The sequence below is a fragment of the Bos mutus genome, chromosome 8 (genome assembly GCF_027580195.1).
Source record: "Bos mutus isolate GX-2022 chromosome 8, NWIPB_WYAK_1.1, whole genome shotgun sequence".
Classification (NCBI taxonomy): Eukaryota; Metazoa; Chordata; class Mammalia; order Artiodactyla; family Bovidae; genus Bos; species Bos mutus.
Genome location: NC_091624.1, coordinates 56,208,225 through 56,231,069, shown reverse-complemented (window position 1 = coordinate 56,231,069; position 22,845 = coordinate 56,208,225). Strand labels below are relative to the sequence as shown.

Below are 22,845 nucleotides of genomic sequence, written 5' to 3'. Positions count from 1 at the left end.
TGGAATAGACATGCTTGATTTCCTCAAGTCTGAGTTACTTGTTATTCATTAAGTGGCTTTGGTATGTTAATGAATTGTTGCTACTCAAAGTGTGGTCTCCTGGACCATCAGCTTTTCTGTTACTTGGAAGCTCCTTGGAATTGCCTCTATCACAGACCTTTGCAACAGTAACTTGTTTTCACAGTCATTCTAGGTGATTCCCACACACACTAAAACTGAGTAATGCTTATCTTAATGTATGCCATTAAAGTATGCACGGTGTTAGGGAAGATTAAGATCATTTGAAAAAATAATCAACTTCTGTTTTTCCAAGAAAGAAGACATACATATTTAACACAATAATTTTCTTGATGCCTTTTACAGGGAGAGCAGTTTTTGTTTTTTTTTTCTTTCTGAGAATCAGTTTATATCCTCTGAATTTATTGTGCAGTGACAGAGAAGCAGTGAAAAACAAAAATAAGAGGAATGCCCAATAGTCCAATTAAAATAGTAATAATTTCTTTCATTCTGTTATGAGTTTTTCAATCAAAAGTTAAAAAAAAATAAGGATGTTTATGGAAGTTTGCTAGCATCTTAAAGTAGTTTAGTCTGTCCAAGTACTATTTACTGAAACTGAAGTCGCTCAGTCGTGTCTGACTCTTTGCGACCTCATGGACTGTAGCCCATGAGGCTCCTCCATCCATGGGATTTTCCAGGCAAGAGAACTGGAGTGGGTTGCCATTTCCTTCTCCAGGGAAACTTCCCGACCCAGGGATTGAACCCGTAAAAGCAGATGCTTTTACCATCTGAGCCACCAGGGAAGCTAATATTTACTGAGCAGGCACCTTAGACTGTTGATGTTCATAGAAGATCCTAGTCAAGTGGGTAGAGGTACCCAGTTGTACTGGATCATTGGGGAAATGAAGGAGTTTGATGCCTGGGTATTCTTGAGTGACGCACAATGTTGGAACCTGAGTGAATGCTCCATAGTTACATCATGCTTTTCTTCAGTTGTAACTGTTTGGTTCAGACTTTATTTGAATCCTGGGTGGAAGTCTCCAAGAGGTTTCCTAGAAATAAACCATGTCAGGCTTTAAAAAAAAAATAACGTGTGGACTCAATATAGAAACCTGGTACAGTCTCTTTTCTTCCTTTTTCTCCTTCAGTTTGCAATTAAAAGAAAAGCAGGATTCCTGTTTGTTGGAGGAACTACCCACGTGATTAATTGGCCCACATCATGAAGTGGGGAGTGATGTTCGGCAATATGATTCTATCAACAGTTAATGAGGGTTAATACAATTGCTCAGGCCAAATATTAAGATATTTGGCTTTCGAATTTTCAAAGAATCAGTCCCATGCTGGTAAGCCTGCTTTATTCTGATGATTGTAAAACTACTTCCATTCCCTGCTGACAGCTCAAACAGCTTTCTCTGGGAAGTTCTCCCTATATATAGTTGTTTCCCTCCCTACCCACCCTTCCTCTCTTAAGTCAATCAAACACATGAAACTCCAGAGGTTCACCCTGCTACTAAAGTCCACAACCAGCCCCATTTAATTGTAATAATGGGGATTTATGTTCCAGCTATTCTGAGTGATGGTTTTGATCTACTGGGAAGCAGAGACCCTTTCATGCAGCAGCGAAATATAAATATCTCACTATGCCCTTTTCTTTCTCCTTTCCTCCCAGGGCCTGGAACATAAGATCAGATCAACCCAGATATCTTAGAAATAGTGCTTTCTACTAGCAGTTAATATTTTGTTCATTTTTTTTTTTTAAGTAACCTTAATTTTTTTCCTTTCCTTCTTGTTTCACTAGCAGCCTGAGGCATAGAGAAATATAAACCCATCTCAACACACATCCAGCCTTTTGCTTGTCACGCCTTATGTTTGTATGTTTGACTGTTTGGATATTAATTAAGAGATGTTGATTTCAAAGTGCTTTTTCTTTTTCTTTCAGTTTCTCAAATATTTAAACAATTTTTACACATTTAAAAAAATTTTCCTCTCTCTCTCTGTTTGTAATAAGATTAATTATGTGAGGTGTACCGCTGCTTATCCCCATGAAAGAAAATCTAAAACGAGGGATTTCGGCTTCAAGAAGGCTATTTTGTCCTGTTTCCGATGTTCTAAAGGGATTAATTTACCATATCGTATAGCCCTGGAAGACTGTGATAATTGAAAACATCCATATTCATTGCATGTTCAAAGGGATCTGTCTGACTTTGTAATGTAAAAAGTGCATTTTTAACCTGAACGGGGACCTGCATCTGCCATTGCTTAATCCTATTAGTCCAACAGTTCCAAAGCTTTAGTGTATAATCATTAGCTGGTGTTAATCCTGAGACATGCCTCCAGCTTCAGCCTGTCAGAAGGAATCCCTGCAGGGAAAATGTGGAGGTGCTGATAGCACAACACCAACTAATCTTATCTTAAATGCTAGCAGCAGCCTCTATCTGTGATAGCCAGGGAATTAAAAACAAATTTTTTATGGGTATTGGATACTAAGGGTGTTCCTTTTGCCCCCTCCTCCTCCTCTCTCTTCCTCCCTCTCTCTTCCCCTTTGTCAGTGCTTCTCTCCTGCCCTACTTTCCTTACATTCTTTGTTAGGGTGATGCTAGTGATGACAGAACAAAGATGAATGGAGAGAGGGTGGCGAAAGAAACCTTTCAGATACTTACTGTTTCAGCAAGCATACTGGAAGCTCCTTGCTAAGTCACTTTGGATACTTGCCAAGTCTTGTATCATTTGTTTTCCTTGACGTCAGAGAGCCAAGCCAATCCTGTGCTTTCTGCTGCCCTGGATTATAATGTAAGATGACAAAAGATGTCTTACAGTCGTTACCCCCTCTCATGGTATGGTCTACTGAGTGTCTGGGTTCTGTGTCCCCAGGTGCTGACAGAAGCTTGCCAGGGAGAGAAGTAAACTGTTGTAGAGTGCTAGCAGGTGAGGATTTTATAGGTGGGGAAGAAGGTGATAGGGAGTTGGGAGCTGGAGAGTGTGAGTTAGGCGTTGCTAACGGAGAAGGCAATAGCAACCCACTCCAGTACTTCTGCCTGGAAAGTCCCATGGATGGAGGCACCTGGTAGCCTGTAGTCCATGGGGTCGCTAACAGTCGGACACGACTGAGTGACTTTGCTTTCACTTTTCACTTTCATGCATTGGAGAAGGAAATGGCAATGCACTCCAGTGTTCTTGCCTGGAGAATCCCAGGGACAGGGGAGCCTTGTGGGCTGCTGTCTATGGAGTCGCACAGAGTCAGACACGACTGAAGTGACTTAGCAGCAGCAGCAGCAGCAACAGAGAAGGCAATGACACCCCACTCCAGTACTCTTGCATGGAAAATCCCATTGATGGAGGAGCCTGGTGGGCTGCTGTCCATGGGATCGCACAGAGTCGGACATGACTGAAGCGACTTAGCAGCAGCAAAGGAGGTTTATAAACATGTACCTGAGTAGAGTTGAAAGTTATATATTTCAGATTAGAGTAGAATGTGAGTAAAGAAGACATTCACTTTGGAAGGGGAGATTTTTAGAGAGTGAAAGAGAATATTTAGCCATTTGTGTAATAAACATTAATTTAGCAATTACTATGTACCTGTCACTGGGACTCCAGTGCTGAATGTGGTCCATGCTCTCACAGAACTTAGAGTGGAGTCTAGGTATCATTAGTAAACCAGTGAAGAAAATAAAACTAGGTGTGTAAATAAATGATTACAATCTGCAATAAAATGCTAAAATCATATTCCGATATCTGCCTGGGTGTTACAAATTCAGCTTGGTCATTCAAGTAAAATGCCTCTAAAGCAGCATATTGGGAATTCTGCGGTCTTCCTTTTCATACAATTTATTAAAGTTTAACTACTCACTTCCTCAAGAGCCTGGAAACTGGCAGGAGCTTACATTTTTCCTCTACCTAAGTTTGTTTTTTTGTTTTTTGTTTAGTTGCTAAGTTGTGTCCGACTCTTTTGCAACCCCATGGGCTGTGGCCCGCCAGGTTCCTCTGCCCATGGGATTTCCCAGGCAAGTATACTGGAGTGGGTTATCATTCCCTTCTCCAGGGGAATCATCCCAGCCCAGGGATCAAACCTGTGTCTTCTGCATTGGGAGGTGGTTTTTTAATTTTTTTTTTTTTAAACCACTGAGCAACCAGAGAGGCCCTCATTTAAGTTTACCCACTATGAATTAAAATTTAAAGGTGTTTATAAATTCAGGCATTTTTGCAATGGCATGAATTTTGGCATAGGATGCAACTGATACTCAAAGAACGTAATTTTACTTGTGCTAGTATTTCCCATAGTGTCATGGTTCTCATGCTGTTGGTGGTACACAAGGTGAACAAACATTTTATTTTAATATTTATATATCTCCTATTAAAAACACCTTCTGTTTATGACAATGATTTGAACTTTTCCTCCCAAATCCATTTCACTAAAAAACAGTGAATTGTCTTAGAAATATTAAATTAATTATAAATAGGATAGAGGTTGTGAACATATGGCAAATGTCTTAAATTCAGTGCTTGGATAACTTAGTGTTTGAACGACTATACTACAAAACTACTATGGTTTATAATACAGTAAGGATTGGTACCACTTTAGCCATAAGAAAGAGTAATTTCCTGTGTTGGAGGAATATATAGCTGCCTTGGGCAAGGAACTAATTCATTGATTAGTGTTCATTTGAGTGGGGCTATCAGTTGTGAGCTCTGTTACAAGTTAGTTGCCTAAACAACATGGAAGGTGGTAAAAACAAAAAGCAGATTTCTTGGATGTTTAAATTGAAGGATAACTAGGAAGTAAATATTACTTTTGTTCAACTTTGATCAATTCATTTATCATTTTTAGTTTATGATAGCAAAATACAGCTATGTATTAAATGCATTTTTGTTACAGCTTTTGAAGGAAAAAAAGTTTTTATCTAGCTCCTAAATATCTCCTTTCCACTCACTGAGATTACTGTTTTTAGGACAACTATAAAGTCATAACAGAGCACATTATATAGAATGTCTTCAAAGAAAATTATTACAGCATTTATTTTATTGTCTCCGAGAACATGTCAGAAAAATCACCTGCAATTAGATTTCAGGTGTTCTGTGGACAAGAGACACCAAATTACTAATCTTAATTTTTCACTTTTCATTTCCTCATGGATCATTACTCTGCTACTCCACTGAAAGAGGCTCCCTCCAGTTTATGAAATTAAAAATCTGGAATTAGTTTTATGCAGATGATCAGACAGTCTGCCACTCAAAACTTACGGTGACTGCCACTGCCTTGCTAGAAACTATGAAAATATAAAGATGAAATGGAGTTGGGATCTCCCCTCCAGAAACTTGCTTTTTTATGAGAAGTGAAGTGATATATACACATCTGCTTGTTAGAAAGGGGAAAAAAGTGTAAAACCAGGAAGTTTGGAGAACGTAATATTGCTGCAGGATGGAGACCTAAGCACTCTATGGCAATGAATGCCAACCCTGATTGCACATCAGAATCACTGAGGGAAGCACTGGGCTTCCCTCTCAGAGACTGGCTCGAGTGGGTTAGTTGGGACTCAGTCAGCATTCAATTTTAAAAGCTCCCTCGATGATTTAATGCACAGCCAGGGATGAGAACCATTGTTATCAATAAGAACTAGGTGATTTTGAAAATTTTTATGTAAAACTTCCTATCTCTGATTAAAAAGAAAATGTCTTGATGGAAGAGCTTTACCTAGATTAGTCTTTTAAAATATCTCTCCAGGGACTTCTCTGGTGGTCCAGTAGTTAAGACTCAGTGCTCCCAATGCATTTCGAAAACTAAGATCCCGTATATCGTGCAACATGGCCAAAACATAAAAATAAAACAACTATCAGTTCAGTTCAGTCATGTCCAACTCTTTATGACCCCCACGGACTACAGTACGCCGGGCTTCCCTGTCCGTCACCAACTCCTGGAGCTTACTCAAACTCATGTCCATGGAGTCGGTGATGCCATCCAGCCATCTCATCCTCTGTCGTCCCCTTCTCCTCCTGCCTTTGATCTTTCCCAGCATCAGGGTCTTTTCCAGTGAGTCAGTTCTTTGCATCAGGTGGCCAAAGTATTGGAGCTTCAGCTTCAGCATAAGTCCTTCCAGTGAATATTCAGGACCAATTTCCTTCAAGATTGACTGGTTGTATTTCAATAACAATAAGAATAATGAAATAATTTTTAAAAATTCACCAAATTAATATTTCCCTTTGTGACATTGTTTCAAAGTGTATCTTGATAAATTATAGTAATCAAAGACTTAATTCCTAAAGGTACTACATGTAACCACATTCATTAGCATTTTGACACAGAATTTTTAAAGTATCTCACTTATTTACAAAGATATAGATTTTGTTACCTTAAAGTGTGGATTGATAAGAAAACAAAGTCTTACTACTTCTTCAAAACTAAAAGTTAACCAATGACATTTTTTTACATAATTTTATTTATCTTTGTCTGTGTTAGGTTTTCATTGCTATGCAGGCTTTTTCTGTAATTGCAGTGAGCATGTGCTACTCTAGCTGCAGTGCACTGACTTCTCATGGCAGTGGCTTCTCTTGTGGAACATGGGCTCTAGGGGCACTTAGGCTTCAGTAGTTGAGGTTTCCGGGCTCTAGTAGCTGTGGCTACCACAGCTCAGTAGCAGGGGCCCATGGGCTTAGTTGCTCTGTGGCTTGTGGGGACTTCCCTGACTAGGGATCGAACCCATGTGCCCTGCATTAGCAGACGGATTCTTTACCACTAAACCACCAGCAAAGCCTGAACAATGTCATTGAATTTCTTCCAACCCTCCCCGCTTTTTTTCTTCCATATGAAATTCTCAACACTTGACAAAGGTCTTGAGCCTAATTTTCATGGTGGAAAAGCCTCCATGAATAGTTTTGTAACAGGATCTGTCCCCAGACTTGCTCATTGTAATGGTAGCCTATTTTGGAAACTGTCTCAAAGTTATCAAATTGGCTTACCTGCTTTCTCTTGGCCCACTTCTATGAAGAGAAACTTAGATGCTGGGAACAAGTGTTGCCAAATGGAGGGACTATGAAAAAGATCTCTTATTTTCTCTTAAGTGCACCTCATTAAGCAGACAGTTTTCTGAGAATGCAGCCTGCAGCATTCTGGAGAAAGTAATGTGATGCTCTTCAGTGTTGCCTAGTTTATTCTTGGTTATGCATTTTATTCATCTGTGTAAAACCTGGCTCATTTAAAAAAAAAATCTTCTAATTTCAACTCTTTAGTGGAATCAAAAGAGCGCTCCAGAGACTACCAAATCTAGGCATGACTGTGCATAAGTCATGCAATGCAAGCCTGTTTTTTTTTTTTTTTAATTCTATGAAAAAAAAAAAAATCCATGAGGAATGAATGAATAAGCAAATAGACAGAAAGGCACCAGGACCACTACATAGACCTTTCCCAACAGGATAAATATTTCATCAGTTAGCCTATGCTTAGCTAGTAGAAGTCAACAGTGGTCCTTTCACCACCACTTCTATGACTCCCCTCTTAAGGATAAGTGACTGGGGAAGGACTTGCTCTCCCTTTTAAGAAAGGCAGAAAATTTCTTCTTCAGAGGTGTTCTGTGGAGCCAACTAGACTAATATGGGCAGATAAATTTAACTTCTGCTTTTCATGAAAACTTTAATAGCATATCCAGATATTTTTTCCCTTTTCAACTTTGAAACTTAAAAAAAAAACAAAAAACAGTACAGCCAGCCATCTATGTCCACAGATTCCATATGTGAGGTGTCAGCCAACCATGGATTGAAAACATTCCCCACCAAGTTCTAGAAAGTACTAAGAATCCAAACTTGAACTTTCTGCTTGCCAGCAACTATTTACATAACATTTACATTCTATTGGGTCTTATAAGTAATCTAGAGATGATTTGAAGTATAAGAGAGGATGTGCCTAGGTTATATGCAAATATAATACTATTTTATATAAAGGAACTTGAGCACTACCCATTTGTAATTTCTATTGGTTGTCCTGGAACTAATCCCCTGTGGATACTGAGGGACAAAGGATGACCATACATGTGAGTCGGGTAGAGAGTAAAGGAGTGAAAAGTCCCAAGAGCAATTTCCAATCTTATTTTCTTTCCCTAATGTGGCAGCCAAGAAGGTTATACTTTCCAGATGAATAATCACAAGGTGGCTCTGGGTATGACAGGCAGAGCCCATCTGTCTGTTTCCTCACCAACCTCATGGATCACATAATGTGCCTGAGAAACATGAAGCCTTTGAGATATTTGTGTTATTGCTACTGCATCATAGCCTAGTTATCCTGACTAATCCTATCAACAGTACTCCTCTATTAATCTTGGCTCTTCTCTGCATGAAATAACTCTAATTCTGCATATCCTTTTTTACTTTTTGAAAGTCTCATTAAAAAAACGCACCATCATCACCATTAGCAGTCACCACCTCAGTCTCTTTTGAGCTGAGCTTCAGTTTGTTGGAGGAAAGACTGCAAGGAGGCTGGTGGTGAGGGGCGGGGTGGGTGGGGGGGCTCTGCCTGCTTCATGTCCAGGCGAAGCATGTTGCCAATGCCCTTCCTGGGCTTGAAGGAAATAACTGGACTCATTAAGTTGCTTTTCAGTCTTCTTTCCTTTAGTATAAATAACCCTTAGGTTAATTAGACATGGTTTCTTGCCTCAGGAAATTTTTCTGTGTGTGGTTAGTAATGGAGGGAATGATCATAAACTCAGTAATTAAATTTCATCTTACAAATGCTAGAGAATGGCAGACTACCTGTAAGGTGTCTTGAAAAATCAATAGCCCTTGTGAAACTAATATCTTATATCAGTAATTCTGCAAATATTAGGTTCTAATTGAGATTACTTCTGTGAGAGTGAAAAAATGGTAAGTCCCATGATCTGTCCCAGATCATGGACAGACAGAATAATCATGGGGTCACTGCCCAGTCCTGGCTGCACAGATATCTAGGTTTGTTACAAAAATACGGTCACCTGGGCCTGATTCCAGACCAACTAAGAATCTCTGAATCATTCTAATATCTAATCAGGATCAGGAAACACTTGTAATGTGAACAGAAGAGTAAACTAGAGTTAGGATCTGAATTTTGACCCACTCTGTATAACTTCAGACGAATCATGTAGTCTTTCTCTCTCTGGACGTTGGAGTTCTCACCCATATGATAGGAATAATAATGCTATCCCTGCCTATAGTTTTAATACTAAAAAATTAAAATATATGTGGAAGTACTTTCTAAGAAAGTATACTATACAGAAAGACAGAAAATATAATATTTTCATCATTATCAATATGAATTTGTAGACATGACTCAATCCTATTGGTAATCATTTTATTGAAGTAGTAAGACAAGTTGATTAAGTGAGTATGGTAGTAATTATCCATCTGAATGTTCCTGCTCAAGAGAAAGCCAAAAGTCCAAAAGGAATAACTTTGCTGGCCAACAACTTCCCCCTTCTATTCAGATCTCCCATGTTTATAGAAAGAAGAAGTAGGACATTTGGATGTTACAATTCTTTGGCTTCATTCTGGGTATGGTAGAAGTACTGATATTGTCAGAATTGCTGTTAACTTTATGAACTGACTCTTTTTGACTTTTTTGGAGGTCTTTCCTTCTTCAAGGCCTTGGTGCCTCAATCAGGGTGGCCTATTCGATCCTGCACAGAGAAGGGGCAGGATGGGAGTGAAATGCAGGGGGATATTTTCCACTTTGCATTTCCATAACCTAGGTTTGAATCTCGACTCTAGTTACATGACCTTGGGAATCTTTGGGACCCTCTTGAGCTTATTAAATCTTCATGGAGTTGCTACTACTACTAGACAGTCTGATTAGAGAAAAGAACCAGTATCAAAAAAAAAAAAAAAAAACACCTAACAAATGCCCCCTCCCCAAAGGGTTTACAGTCCAGACAGGAAAGACCAACAGTATAGGTAAAATAATTTATATTTAAATTTTTTGTAATTAAGCTAGCCCAGTGCCCCACAGAGAGGCTGCTCAGTAATGGTAATAAATATTGGCAGCCTCCATTGTCTCAGGTATGTCAGAGCCACAAGCCAAGGGGCATGAAGTCAATCCCTCCACCTAAACAGATCAGGCAGTGGCAGAACGTTGCTTATCTACACCTTCCTGCCCTTGGCCAGGCTCTATCTGCACTGAAGGAGAACAGGGAGTTCCTCTGAGGACAAAAAGACCTCGAAAAGTCTGCCCTTGACCTCAGCTGTTTCTGTTGGCAGAAGATCAGACTCATTCTAAAGCAGATCTATTGCTTTGGGTTTTCTCCAAGCCTGACAGGCATGGGTCCAGATCACGATTTCAGAACTCAACCCTGCCGGCAGTGAGCCACTTGGGTTATCCTTAGGAACACCCTGGCCTCCTGAGAATCACCTGGGACTTGGGCCAGACTCCCTTGGGCCTTTTCAGATCTTACTGGAGAATAGGGTTTGAGCCAGAACCTATTCCAAGATGAGCGGTGAGAAAAGGATCACCCAAACTTTAACCAGATCTCTCAACCATGGCTTTCTTTAGTGGATTCTTAGATCAAAATTAATGGAACTTTTTTTTTGGTTAGGGTGTGGTAATCCCAGAGATTTGTTCCTGTAATAAGAAAATTGTAATGTTTGACCATTCATTTTAAAAAAAGAACGAACATAAACATTCTTAGATGAGTGAAATTAATTAAAGGCATTTTACCATGTTTTCTGAGGACAGAAGATTCTGCCAAGCTGGAGCTTGGATCTGCTTGTTTTCTAAAACCTACAGGTGTGCAAGAGTTTAAACAAAAGTAAAAGGGAAAAAAACTCTAATAGAAGAGAATCACTGAGACACAGCTTAAAGTGAAAGAAGCAGTTTTTTATGTGTTTTTAAATTTTTTTCCATTTTCAAGTGTCACCTCAAGCATGCTCATTCATTTGTTATCTAAAGACAGTTAACAACATGGCTATCAGTTCAACATTGGTGATCTAGAGATATACTGCATGCAAGAATTGTGTTTCACTGTAGTTAATTAAGAATGCATCAGGGGTCGAGACCCTGTTGTATATTCTAAGCAGTTTAAAGAGAATGGTTGCCTGTATGGAGTCACCTGCCACAATGTAGCTATTGTTTACTGCATATCATAAAAATCATTTCTGAAAAGGTCACCGACCTGAGCTATTTAGGGCTGTGACATACATGTGGTGCGATCATCTCAACCGTCCACTTCTGTCACAAAAACTGTAAAAGTGTTCAGATCAGAATAGTGGCTGGCATTTGGTTGAAGAGGTTTCCCCTGCTCTCCCTGCTCATTTTTCATCTTCCCGGAGGGCCCCCATCTCCCCTCCTCTGCTGTTCTTTACTCCTCTTTCTTGTCTCACTTCCTGACAAGAAGGAGTGCCTCCTCCGGGCCAATGCATCAAGCAGTGACACCGTGGAGTCATTCCCTTCGACAGACGTCAATTTAAAAGGCAAGGGAAGATTTCAAGGCAGGGGTGAGGGACGTGAACAGAATTAGTCATCATTACCCTGCAGCTACGTGGGCTCACTGTAGCTATTCCTTCATCAGGCTTCTCATGACTGTGCCCCGAGCATCACCCCCATCATTCTAAATAGTCATGACACAGCCGTTGTACGGGTTAAAGTGATGAGTAGGAGAAGATGGGCCTCCCCCAAAGTAAATAGACTGAATTAGAGGCATTACAACAGTTAATATGTCAGGTCCCTGTTGGGAGGCCATAGATCCTGTGTGGTCTATTTCCCCTGCATATTGAAATTGATTGTGCCTCGGGCTATGGCAGGATGGATGGGGGAGGGGAGCTGACAGTTCATCCTTCCAGTCACATGGATCAAAGAAAGCAGACAGTGTTATGTGGAATGATTTGCTCTGAAGGTGCAGGGAATAGAATTTAATAGAGCAGTGGGGTAGAATGAAAGAAGTCACGAGTCTCAGCCTGTGTCTCCCCAGGCCACACCATGCGAGGAGTATAAATAAGATCATGCTTTTACCCAAATCATATTTCTCTGGCTCAGCCCCGTTGAAAACTGCAGGAACTGTACCCTTCGTTTTCCTCCTTCCCCACCCGGCCAGCTGTTTCTCAGAGACCTCACCTGGACTGTGTATTCTTGGAGGGTATTTCCTGTGTATTTGAGCACAGTTCTCTTGGCCATGATATCTCAGGGTCTCCTCCTCTCCTGCTCACAGTGCTGATGTCTGTAGGGGAGGCTGCCAGCTTCTGAACCAGCCCTTGAGCTTAAATACGAAGGGCAGCATTGCCACTGTGATGGTGCCAGCTTGGCCCTGTTGCCTGTTATGCCACAGAGAGTCTCAAGTTACTGCTCATAATCCAGTTGGTTCCTTCTTAAACTCAAAACAAATTCAATGCCACAGAGACTTCAATGGAACTGATCTTGTTTCTACTCCCTTATGACTGCTACTTCCACTTCAGAGTTATTCTAATCTAGTCTTCGCACTTTTATAGCCAAACACACTAAAGCCCAGATCAAATGACTTGTCCAAGGTCACAGAGCTAGTTGTTTTTTTTTTAACTTTTTATTTTATGTGTAGCCGATTAACAATGCTGTAATAGTTTCAGTGCACACCAGAACAACTCCCCTCCCATCCAGGCTGCTACATAGCATTGAGCAGAGTTCCCTGTGGTATATAGTAGGTCTTTGTTGCCTATGTACAGACAACAGTGGATACATGTTAAATTTTAGGTCAAATTGAGATTAGAGTTCTTCTGATTATTTCATCATTCAACAAATATTTACTGGGCATCTACTGTATGTCCGGCAAAAATACTTGCCTCATAGAAGCAACATTCTTTGTGAAGGAAGAGACAATAAAAATATTAAAAATGAAATACATGGCAAGTTAGAAATTGATAAATACTTTGGAGAAAAATACATCAAGGATAGAGAATACAGAGTATAGGAAGATGAGAATAGCCATTTTATGTAAGATGGTCAAGAAAGAACTCATTGAGAAGGTGACATCTGAACGATGACTTAAGGAAGTATAGGGGGGCAGCACACAGATGTCTAAGGCAAGAGCCTTCCAGACACGAAACAACATAGCAAAGGCCTGTGTTGGGAGCACAACTACTGTGTTCAAGGTACAACAAGGCAGCCCTTCGGCTTGGAGCAAACAGGTTTTCCTGATGGATGGATATGGGAGGATATGGGATGTAAGACAAAGAGAAATGAAGGATGAAGATAGTGTCAACTGACATGGGGAAAATACAGGAGCAGGACTAGAAGTGATGGTCATGACTTTAAATTTTGAACAGGATAAATTTGAGATGCCAAGTAGGCATACAGTCGGGCGGGGGTGGGGGTGGGTGTTGAGTAGGGAGCCATACGTGCAAGTCTTGAGTTCGCTGGAAAGGTGTGGGTTGGGATTCTAAATTTGCAGATACACAGTGTACAGATGGCATTTTGAGTCATGAGATTAGATCAGGTGAGAGATTAGAACAAAGAAATGGGTATAATTAAAGAAGAGGTCTCAGGACTGAGTGCTACAACACTCCAACTTAAGAATGCAGAGAGATGACAAAGGACCAGCAAGAATCTATGAAACCTGCTTTCCCTCTATGATAAAGCCATATCCAGGGAGCATGTCCTTGGTGATGAGTGGTTCCATAGATCCTCAACCAGCACCATTCTCTCTTCTGATGATAATTGTCATCATTTCCAGCTTTCTGACTCTTTCATCTGGACTTGGTTTCCTCTTCATTCCTACAAGATGCTGGGCAGTAGATTTTTTAAAAGGTGTAAGTTTCTTAGAGTGAAGAATGGTTAATTGTATGTTCCTGAAGGCAGCTTTCCTGATAAAAATGAGCTATTTCATTTGGAGTTTGTTCCACAGTAGAAAGGGGAAAAGGGCACCAGAGCTATTTTCTGTTGACAGAGTCCATCAAATTACTGTTTTCATTTGAGTTAAGAAAAAAATAAAAAGAAAATTAACGTAGATTGGAAACCCTTCATTTCCAGGCTGGAAGGAACTTGTTTGAGAGCATTCAGTCTGTCATGGCACTAGAAAAGAAACTGGCAGAATGGAAATTGAAACTACATGTTAACCTCTGCTGGGGAACATGTTGGAACCCTGTACTATTCCACTTTGCCAGGCTATTTAATGGAATTTTCTACAGTGTGTCCTCCTTGGGGAAAAATTAAGGCAAGGACTACAGCTTTATATGCATCCTATTTTAAAGATCTGCTGAGCTCAATTGTAGGGTGGGAGAGTTGAAGTAAATGAGATATGAAACCATAATGACTGGTAATTCTAGGGTAAGGATAAAAATCTGAATTTTTGTACAAACTTTCCCCAATTTTTGTGTTTATAACTATTTCAAATACTTTTCAAATGCAGTGAGAGCCAAAACATGCATTCACACTCATAAACACATATATGTGTGGACCACAACTTTCTCACAAGACAGAATATTCTATAAATAATATATAATTTTCTAGCCAACAATCATGGATAAATTGCCAAGAACTCTATTTCTTGGTAATAAGATTTCCTGCTTAAAAACAACAATAACAAAACAATTATGAAGCAGAAAGAAACCTATTAGCTAGGGCTGTGATGTTCTAATGATAGAATGTTAACCTACTGATTCAGTAAAAACTTTTATGGCAGGGGAATCGTCTTCATGCTGCTGTTTCCATATGTAAATTGTCCCTAGATTATATAAGTGTATTCTCAGTGTTGAAAAGAATATTATAGAGGAGTATAGCAGCATAAAAGAGACCTGGAGAGGCAGTAACAGAGTAAGCTATGCAACAGTCTATCTTATGTTACATCCCTCTTCAAGATAGCCACTTGTGCTTCTTTAGTTAATTTTATCAATATCTTGTTTTCTGTGTTTTCAGTGTCTGTAGTTTTCAGTCTATAGGTCTTTCATCCCCTTGGTTGAATTTATTCTTAAATATTTTACTGTTTTTGATAGTATTATAAATGGGATTTTTCTAATTTCTCTAATAGTTTTTTGTTAGTGTATAGTATCACAGCTTTTTAAAAAAATACTGATTTTTGTGTCTTGCAACTTTGCTGGATTCATTTGTTAGTTCTAACAGTTTCTTGGTGAGGTTCTTAGGTTTTCTATGTATAAGATAATGTTATCCACAAATAGAGACAATTTAACGTCCACCTTCTTTATTTGGGTGCTTTTTTATTTCTTTTCCTTGCCCAGTTGAGCTGGCTAAGATTTTCAGAACAATTTTAAGTAAAAGTGGCAAGAGTAGGCACTCTTGTCTTGTTCCTGAACTTAGAGGAAACTTTCAACTTGTCACCATTGAGTATCATGTCAGCTATAGGCTTGTTGTACATGGAGTACATTTTGTTGCAATACTTTCCTTCCATACCTGATTTGTTGAGGGTTTCTAATGTGACATGATGTTGAATTTTGTCAGATGATTTTTTCTACGTCCATTGAGATGATTACATAATTTTTATCTTTTATTCTGTTGAAGTGGTGCACCGCATTTATTGATTTTTGTATGTTGAATTATCCTTGCATCCTAGGGATAAATCTCACTTGACCATGGTATGTGATCCTTTTAATGTGCTGTTCAATTCTGTTTGCTAGTATTTGGTGGAGGATTTTTGCACATATGCTCATCAGGGATATTGGCCTGTAATTTTCTTTTCTTGTACTTCCCTTGTCTGGCTTTGATATTCTACTTGATTACTCTTATCAGTTCTTAGATTCGTGCTAGTTCACTCTCTCAGTTGTGTCCAACTCTTTGTGACCCTGTGGACTGTAGCCCTCCAGGCTCTTCTGTTCATGGATTCTCCAGACAAGAATACTGGAGTGGGTTGCCATGTCCTGCCCTAGGGGATTTTCCCCACCCAGGAATCGAACCCACATCTCCTGTGTCTCCTGCATTGCGGGTAGATTCTTTACCTCTGAGTCACCAGAGAAGCTCAATATTTCTTAGATTAAATATCAACTTTAAACAATTTTTTTGAGGTATAGGTAACATGTAACATTACATTGGTTTTTAGGTGTACAACACAATGATTTAACATTTGTATATACTGTAAAATGATTGCCACAATAAATCTAGTTAACATTTGTTACCATACATAGTTGCAACATATTTTTTCTTGTGATGAGACCTTTTCAGATCTATTCTTTTAGCAACTTTCAAATATACAGTACAATATATTCAAATATCCTTAACTATAGTCACCATGCTATACATTAAATCCCCATGACTTAGTTTTTTTTATAACTGGAAGTTTGTACCTTTTGAACACTTTCATCCATTTTGCCCACTCCCCAGCCTCTGGCAACTCTCTTTTCTGTGAGTTTGGCCTCTCTCTTTCTGTGAGTTTGTTTTGTTTTTGCTTTTGGATTTCACATAAAAGTGAGATCACATGGTATTTGTCTTTCTCTGTCTGATTTATTTCACTTAGTTTTTCCATTCATGTTTTCAAAAATGGCAAGAGTTCCTTCTTTTTTATGGCAGAATGATATTCCATTAATATCTAACAGCACAATTTAGTTCAGTCGCTCAGTCTGACTCTTTTCAACCACATGGACTACAGCACTCCAGGGCTCCCTGTCCATCACCAACTCCAGGAGCTTACTCAAACTCATGTCCATTGAATCAGTGATGCCATCCAACCATCTTATCCTCTGTCATCCCCTAATCCTCCTGCTTTTAATCATTCCCAGCATTAGGGTCTTTTCAAATGAGTCAGTTCTTTGCATCAGGTGGCCGAAGAATTGGAGTTTCAGCTTTAGCATCAGTCCTTTCACTGAATATTCAGGACTGATTTCCTTTAGGATTGACTGGTTGGATCTCCTTGCAGTCCAAGGGACTCTCAAGAGGCTTCTCCAACACCACAGTTCAAAAGCATCAATTTTTCGGTGCTCAGCTTTCTTTATAGTGCAACTCTCACATCCATACATGACTCAGACAATAAGGGACTTCCCTGGTAGCTCAGTGGTAAAGAATCTGCCTGTAGTACAGGAGACCTGGCTTCAATCCCTGGGTCAGGAAGATCCCCTGGAGGAGGGCATGGCAACCCACTCCATCATTCTTGCCTGGAGAATCTCAAAGAATGGGGGAGCCTGGAAGCCTACAGTCCATGGGATCCCAAAGAGTTGAACATGACTGAGTGACTGACACTTTCACTTTTTTCACTAATACCTGTATCACATTTTCTTTATTCATCCATCATTTGACACTTAAGTTGTTTCTATGTCTTGGCGATTGTAAGTAGTACTGCAGTGAATATGGAGGGTGCAGGTATCTTTTTAAAATTAATTAGATTATTTTAATTGGAGGATAATTACTTTACAATACTGTGGTGGGTTTTGCCATACATCGACATGAATCAGCTATAGGGTGCAGGTATCTTTTTAAGTTAGTGGTTTTGTTTTCTTCAGATAAATACCCAGAACTAAAATTGTCAGATAGAGTACTTTTAATTTTTTGAGGGACCTCCATACTATTTCCATAGTGGCTGAGCCAATTTACATCTCCACCAATAGCACATGAGTTCCCTTTTGCCCACATCCTTGCCCACACTTCTTATCTTTTGTCTTGTTGATAGTAGCTATCCTAACAGATAGGCAGTGATGTCTTATTGTGGTTCTGGTTTGCATTTCCCTTGCCTGTTTTTTTTTTTTTTTCCAAAATGCCAAAGATTGTATATGAAAAACTAGAAATAATTTGAGGTTAAATTAGAGATACAAAGGGAACATTTCATGCAAAGATGGGCTCAATAAAGGACAGAAATGGTATGGACCTAACAGAAGCAGAAGATATTAAGAAGAAGTGGCAAGAATACACAGAAGAACTGTACAAAAGAGATCTGCACAACCCAGATAATCACGATGGTGTGATCACTCACACTCACCTACAGCCAGACATCCTGGAATGTGAAGTCAAGTGGGCCTTAGGAAGCATAACTACGAACAAAGCTAGTGGAGGTGATGGAATTCCAGTTGAGCTATTTCAAATCCTAAAAGATGATGCTGTGAAAGTGCTGCACTCAATATGTCAGCAGATTTGGAAAACTCAGCAGTGGCCACAGGACTGGAAAAGGTCAGTTTTCATTCCAATCCCAAAGAAAGGCAATGCCAAAGAAGGCTCAAACTACAGCACAATTGCACTCATCTCACATGCTAGTAAAGTAATGCTTAAAATTCTCCAGGCCAGGCTTCAGCAGTACGTGAACTGTGAACTTCCAGATGTTCAATCTGTTTTTAGAAAAGGCAGAGGAACCAGAGATCAAATTGCCAACATCTGCTGGATCGTGGAAAAAGGAAAAGAGTTCCAGAAAAACATCTACTTCTGCTTTATTGACTATGCCAAAGCCTTTGATTGTGTGGATTGGATCACAATAAACTGTGGAAAATTCTGAAAGAGATGGGAATACCAGACCACCTGACCTGCCTCTTGAGAAACCTGTATGCAGGTCAGGAAGCAATAGTTAGAACTGGACATGGAACAACAGACTGGTTCCAAATAGGAAAAGCAGTACATCAAGGCTGTATATTGTCACCCTGCTTATTTAACGTATATGCAGAGTACATCATGAGAAACGCTGGGCTGGAGGAAGCACAAGCTGGAATCAAGATTGCTGGGAGAAATATCAATAACCTCAGATATGCAGATGACACCACCCTTAAGGCAGAAAATGAAGAAGAGCTAAAGAGCCTTTTGATGAAAGTGAAAGAAGAGAATGAAAAAGTTGGCTTAAAGCTCAACATTCAGAAAACTAAGATCATGGCATCTGGTCTCATCACTTCATGGCAAATAGATGGGGAAACAGTGGAAACAGTGTCAGACTTTATTTTTTTGGGCTCCAAAATCACTGCAGATGGTGATTGCAGCCATGAAATTAAAAGACGCTTATTTCTTGGAAGAAAAGTTATGACCAACCTAGACAACATATTCAAAAGCAGAGAATTACTTTGCCAACAAAGGTTCGTCTAGTCAAGGCTATGGTTTTTCCAGTGGTCATGAATGGATGCGAGAATTGGACTATAAAGAAAGCTGAGTGCAGAAGAATTGATGCTTTTTTTAAAATTTAAATTTATTTATTTTAATTAGAGGCTAATTACTTTACAATATTGTATTGGTTTTGCCATATATCAACATGAATCCGCCACGGGTGTACACATGTTCCCAATCCTGAACCCTCCTCCTACCTCCCTCCCCATATCATCCCTCTGGGTCATCCCAGAGCACCAGCACCAAGCATCCTGTATCCTGCATTGAACCTGGACTGGCGATTCGTTTTTGAACTGTGGTGTTGGAGAAGACTCTTGAGAGTCCCTTGGAATGCACAGTGATCCCACCAGTCCATCCTAAAGGAGATCAGTCCTGAGTGTTCATTGGAAGGACTGATGTTGAAGCTGAAACTCCAATACTTTGGCCCCTGATGGGAAGTGCTGACTCATTTGAAAAGTCCCTGATCTGGAAAGATTGAGGGTGGGAGGAGATGGGGATGACAGAGGATGAGATGGTTGGATGGCATCACTGACTCAATGGACATGTGTTTGGGTAGACTCTGGGAGTTGATGATGAACAGGGAGGCCTTGCATGCTGCAGTTCATGGGGTCGCAAAGAGTTGGACATGACTGAGTGACTGAACTGAACGGATTATATATATATATATATTTTTATTATCCCAGAGTCTTTCCTTTTCTTCTGACTGGCTCTTATTCTAAGGTCAATAACAAAACCAAGTCACCTCGACACCAAATGGTTTAGAACTGTTTGAAGCAGAACTTTGTGTCCTGTTAGAGTCAGGTTATTTCTGGGTTTAATATTGCTTGAGTGCCGCTCAAAAGTTAGGTCCTCGTAAGGACCCTCCTGCTAGACAGGCCTTGAGTGCCGTTTTTGGATCTTAGCCCTGTGAATCTATTGAAAGCTGTGCTCAGCTTCTCAGTCTTACAGCCACTGACTTTAGAATTTATGATCATGTTCAGAGAAGTTGTCCCAAGTGCTACTTGTCCCTTTATCAAGTCATATAGTAATATTTCATAATATTTGTTCATCACCACTTATTATTAATACCTTGCTGAATAATGCAGTTACTTATGACTTTTCAAAACAGGTACAAAAAATTGGTTATGCTTAAGGTGGAATTTTTATTAGAAATTTGCCATAGTTTTTGTTTTATTATCTTTAAGTATGTATTGTGGTCAAGGAAAAGCCTGATGTTAATATGATTCTTTTTCTTTTGTAGGGAAGCTGTTCTTTCTCTTTCAGGAGCCTTCTTTTTCAGTCTTGGCTTGTGGAAAATGATATGTTACTTATTCTCCAGATTGACATCTTTGGGTCTTCTGTAATTTAAAAAATTTTTTTCACTGATTACATATTTTCTCTATTATCTAGCTTTTCTTTTCCTCATAATCCTATTAAATAGATTTGGAGTCCAATAGATCTATTCTCTGCAACTCTTTATTTCATTGTGTCTTCCATCATTTTTTCTTTTCACACCATGTTCTATGAAGTTCTTTGGCATGATTGTCTAGGCTCACTAATTTACTCTTCTGCCTAGTTCATTTGGCTATTCATCTCACCTTTTGAACATACTTTTCCTTCCAATTTCTCCAGATTTTTTTTTCATAAAATACTCTTCTCTTTTTATAGAAATGATAAACGTATCCACATGAATCCATTGCAGTCTTAGCTTGCTCCATCAAATATTTTTCCACGTGTTAGTTTTCTACTTATTGGAATTCATTCTTTGGTAGCTTTGGCTTTTCTCAGATATTTTCTACTTCCTAGTTTATTTGCTTGTATTTTCAGAAGCATTTCCTCTTTACCTGCTTCTTCTTCTTCTTGTTCAGTTGCTAAGTTGTGCCTGACTCTTGGTGACCCCACAGACTGCAGCACACCAGGGTTTCCTGCCTTTCACTCTCTCCCAGAGTTTGCTCAAACTCATGTCCATTGAGTTGATGATGCCACCCAACCATCTTATCCTCTGTTGCTCCCTTCTCCTCTTCTTACCTTCTTATGGATGCATATTTGTGACTAGAGAATCTAGTCTTTGGAGAGATACAAACAGTGAAGAACATGGTATGCTGGCAACTTATTTTTGGTTTTGAAAGCACACCCTCATGTTTCTCTATGCCTCCAGCTAGTTGGAATTTTCTTGTTTTAGTGTTCTGTTTACTGATACCTTTTGGGAGAAAACTGTTACTTTATCCTCTCAAGATATTTGTACAAAGCAATTCAATTCACTTAAAATTGAAGTGATAATTACCTAAAGCTCCATTATCAGTCCCTGTATCCTTTCACACCCAGTATCCTCCTAAAGTACTCTGATCTCAACACCATTTATTTAATTTGTATTTGTGTATTTTCATTACAATTATATTCAGTCTTTAGTTCTTTTTTCATTCCTATTGGTTTTCTGTTCTTCAGAAGTTCACCAATTTTTTGTTTGTTTGGCAGTAACATAGCTTAGATAGTTTTGGTTTCATTTTGAAGGATTCTGGACTAGGGTGAAAGTGGTTGCTTGTAATCAATCCACTCAGCTTTGACACCTTTTCAGTGAAAATCATACAGTTGCATAAACTGTAAATACAAACCTCAGAAGTAGTTATACAGAAATAAATGGTGATGGTTTGTGTCTACTTCTAGTGGTGCTATTATAGATAGAGCACAGGTATCATAAAGTAAGAATGAAGTTTCTAGAAACTGATTTGTATTCCAAGTTGAGTATTGAATCTTTGGTCCTTGGTTAACCAAAAAAGAGAGACAGACAATTGTATAATATGAACTAGAATACAAATCAGAGAAATTCTTCAGAATGAGTCAAACAGGTCTTCTTACACAAAACTTCTAAAAACACAGGACACAGATGAGTATTTGATGCCAGAAAAGAAGTTTGAAGACAGTAACCATGTTGAAGAGCAGGATTTTTGTTGACTTCAGGATACTGATCATTGACAATGATTGACATTCTATTGGAGCCTTCACTGGGAAAGATTGCAGTTACTTTTGAACTAAAGCACTAGACTATAATTTTCTGTGGCATGTAAATAATACTCATTTTATTTCTTAAGCTGTCTCCATGTGTCCACTCTGAGTCTAGGTACTCAGAGGACTTCAGAACCCACTTAAAATACACTCATAATAAAAACCCCAAATTGAAACACATTTAAATTTGTGTATTGTATGTTATTTTTAAAAGCCCATTATCAAAAGTTCACACTGGCATTGTACAACAAAGAAACAATCCATTGAGGTCAAGTGAGTTTTAGGAATTTTAGAAGTTTGAACCCATCTTTATCATTTAAATTTGAAACTGAATAGCAAGAGTAATAGAATGCTATAAGTGGAAGGACCTGAAAACTCATTAGGCTAAACATTTTAATTATCGCCATTTTACTTATCTGGAATTTTAAAATAAACGTGGTTTGGACCTTAAATTGTATCTATGGTGATTGCCAAAGATAGCTATACATCAGAATCACGTAGAGGACATTTTAAAAATACAAAACCCTAGATCTTACTCAGAGATTGCATTTCAGTTGTTTTTCAGGGGCCCTTGGGAATTTACAGTGTTAACAATCTCCCTAGACAATAGATGACACATAGCAAAGTATCAGAATCACTGATTTAGAAAACTTCCTGGGTTCTTCATCGTTCTTTCATTTATAGAATATGCATGCTATGTATTCTCCCTTCCTTTTTGTTTTTACTGAGAGGTCTAGAGTTTTCCTCAAAGTACTTTTAGATCTCAATTGTTTTAGGGAAATAGGACACAGAAATTAACCATAGCAATCTAGTTAGTACGATACAGGAAGTCAACCTATATCTTTGGAACCAAAATGGTTTTAGAGTCTGTCTCTTTTTTCCCTTTCAACACTACCCAGTGAAGAAAAGTAAAACCTTCCCCCAAAGAATAGCTTTTG

General features: G+C 39.0%; 1 long non-coding RNA gene across 5 annotated transcripts; it reads right to left on the bottom strand.

Moving 5' to 3' along the window:
- Nucleotides 1-371: 371 nt before the first annotated feature.
- Nucleotides 372-12,168, bottom strand: LOC138988894 (uncharacterized). Of its 5 annotated transcripts, none has more exons than XR_011465132.1 (4): nucleotides 6,949-12,168; nucleotides 5,918-6,122; nucleotides 2,658-2,775; nucleotides 372-1,049 (listed from the first exon to the last, which is right to left on the bottom strand). It is a non-coding gene; the product is annotated as an uncharacterized lncRNA (long non-coding RNA). The 5 variants fall into 5 exon arrangements; XR_011465133.1 differs by having other exon boundaries at nucleotides 5,918-6,110; XR_011465134.1 differs by having other exon boundaries at nucleotides 5,918-10,726; nucleotides 12,056-12,154.
- Nucleotides 12,169-22,845: the final 10,677 nt, after the last annotated feature.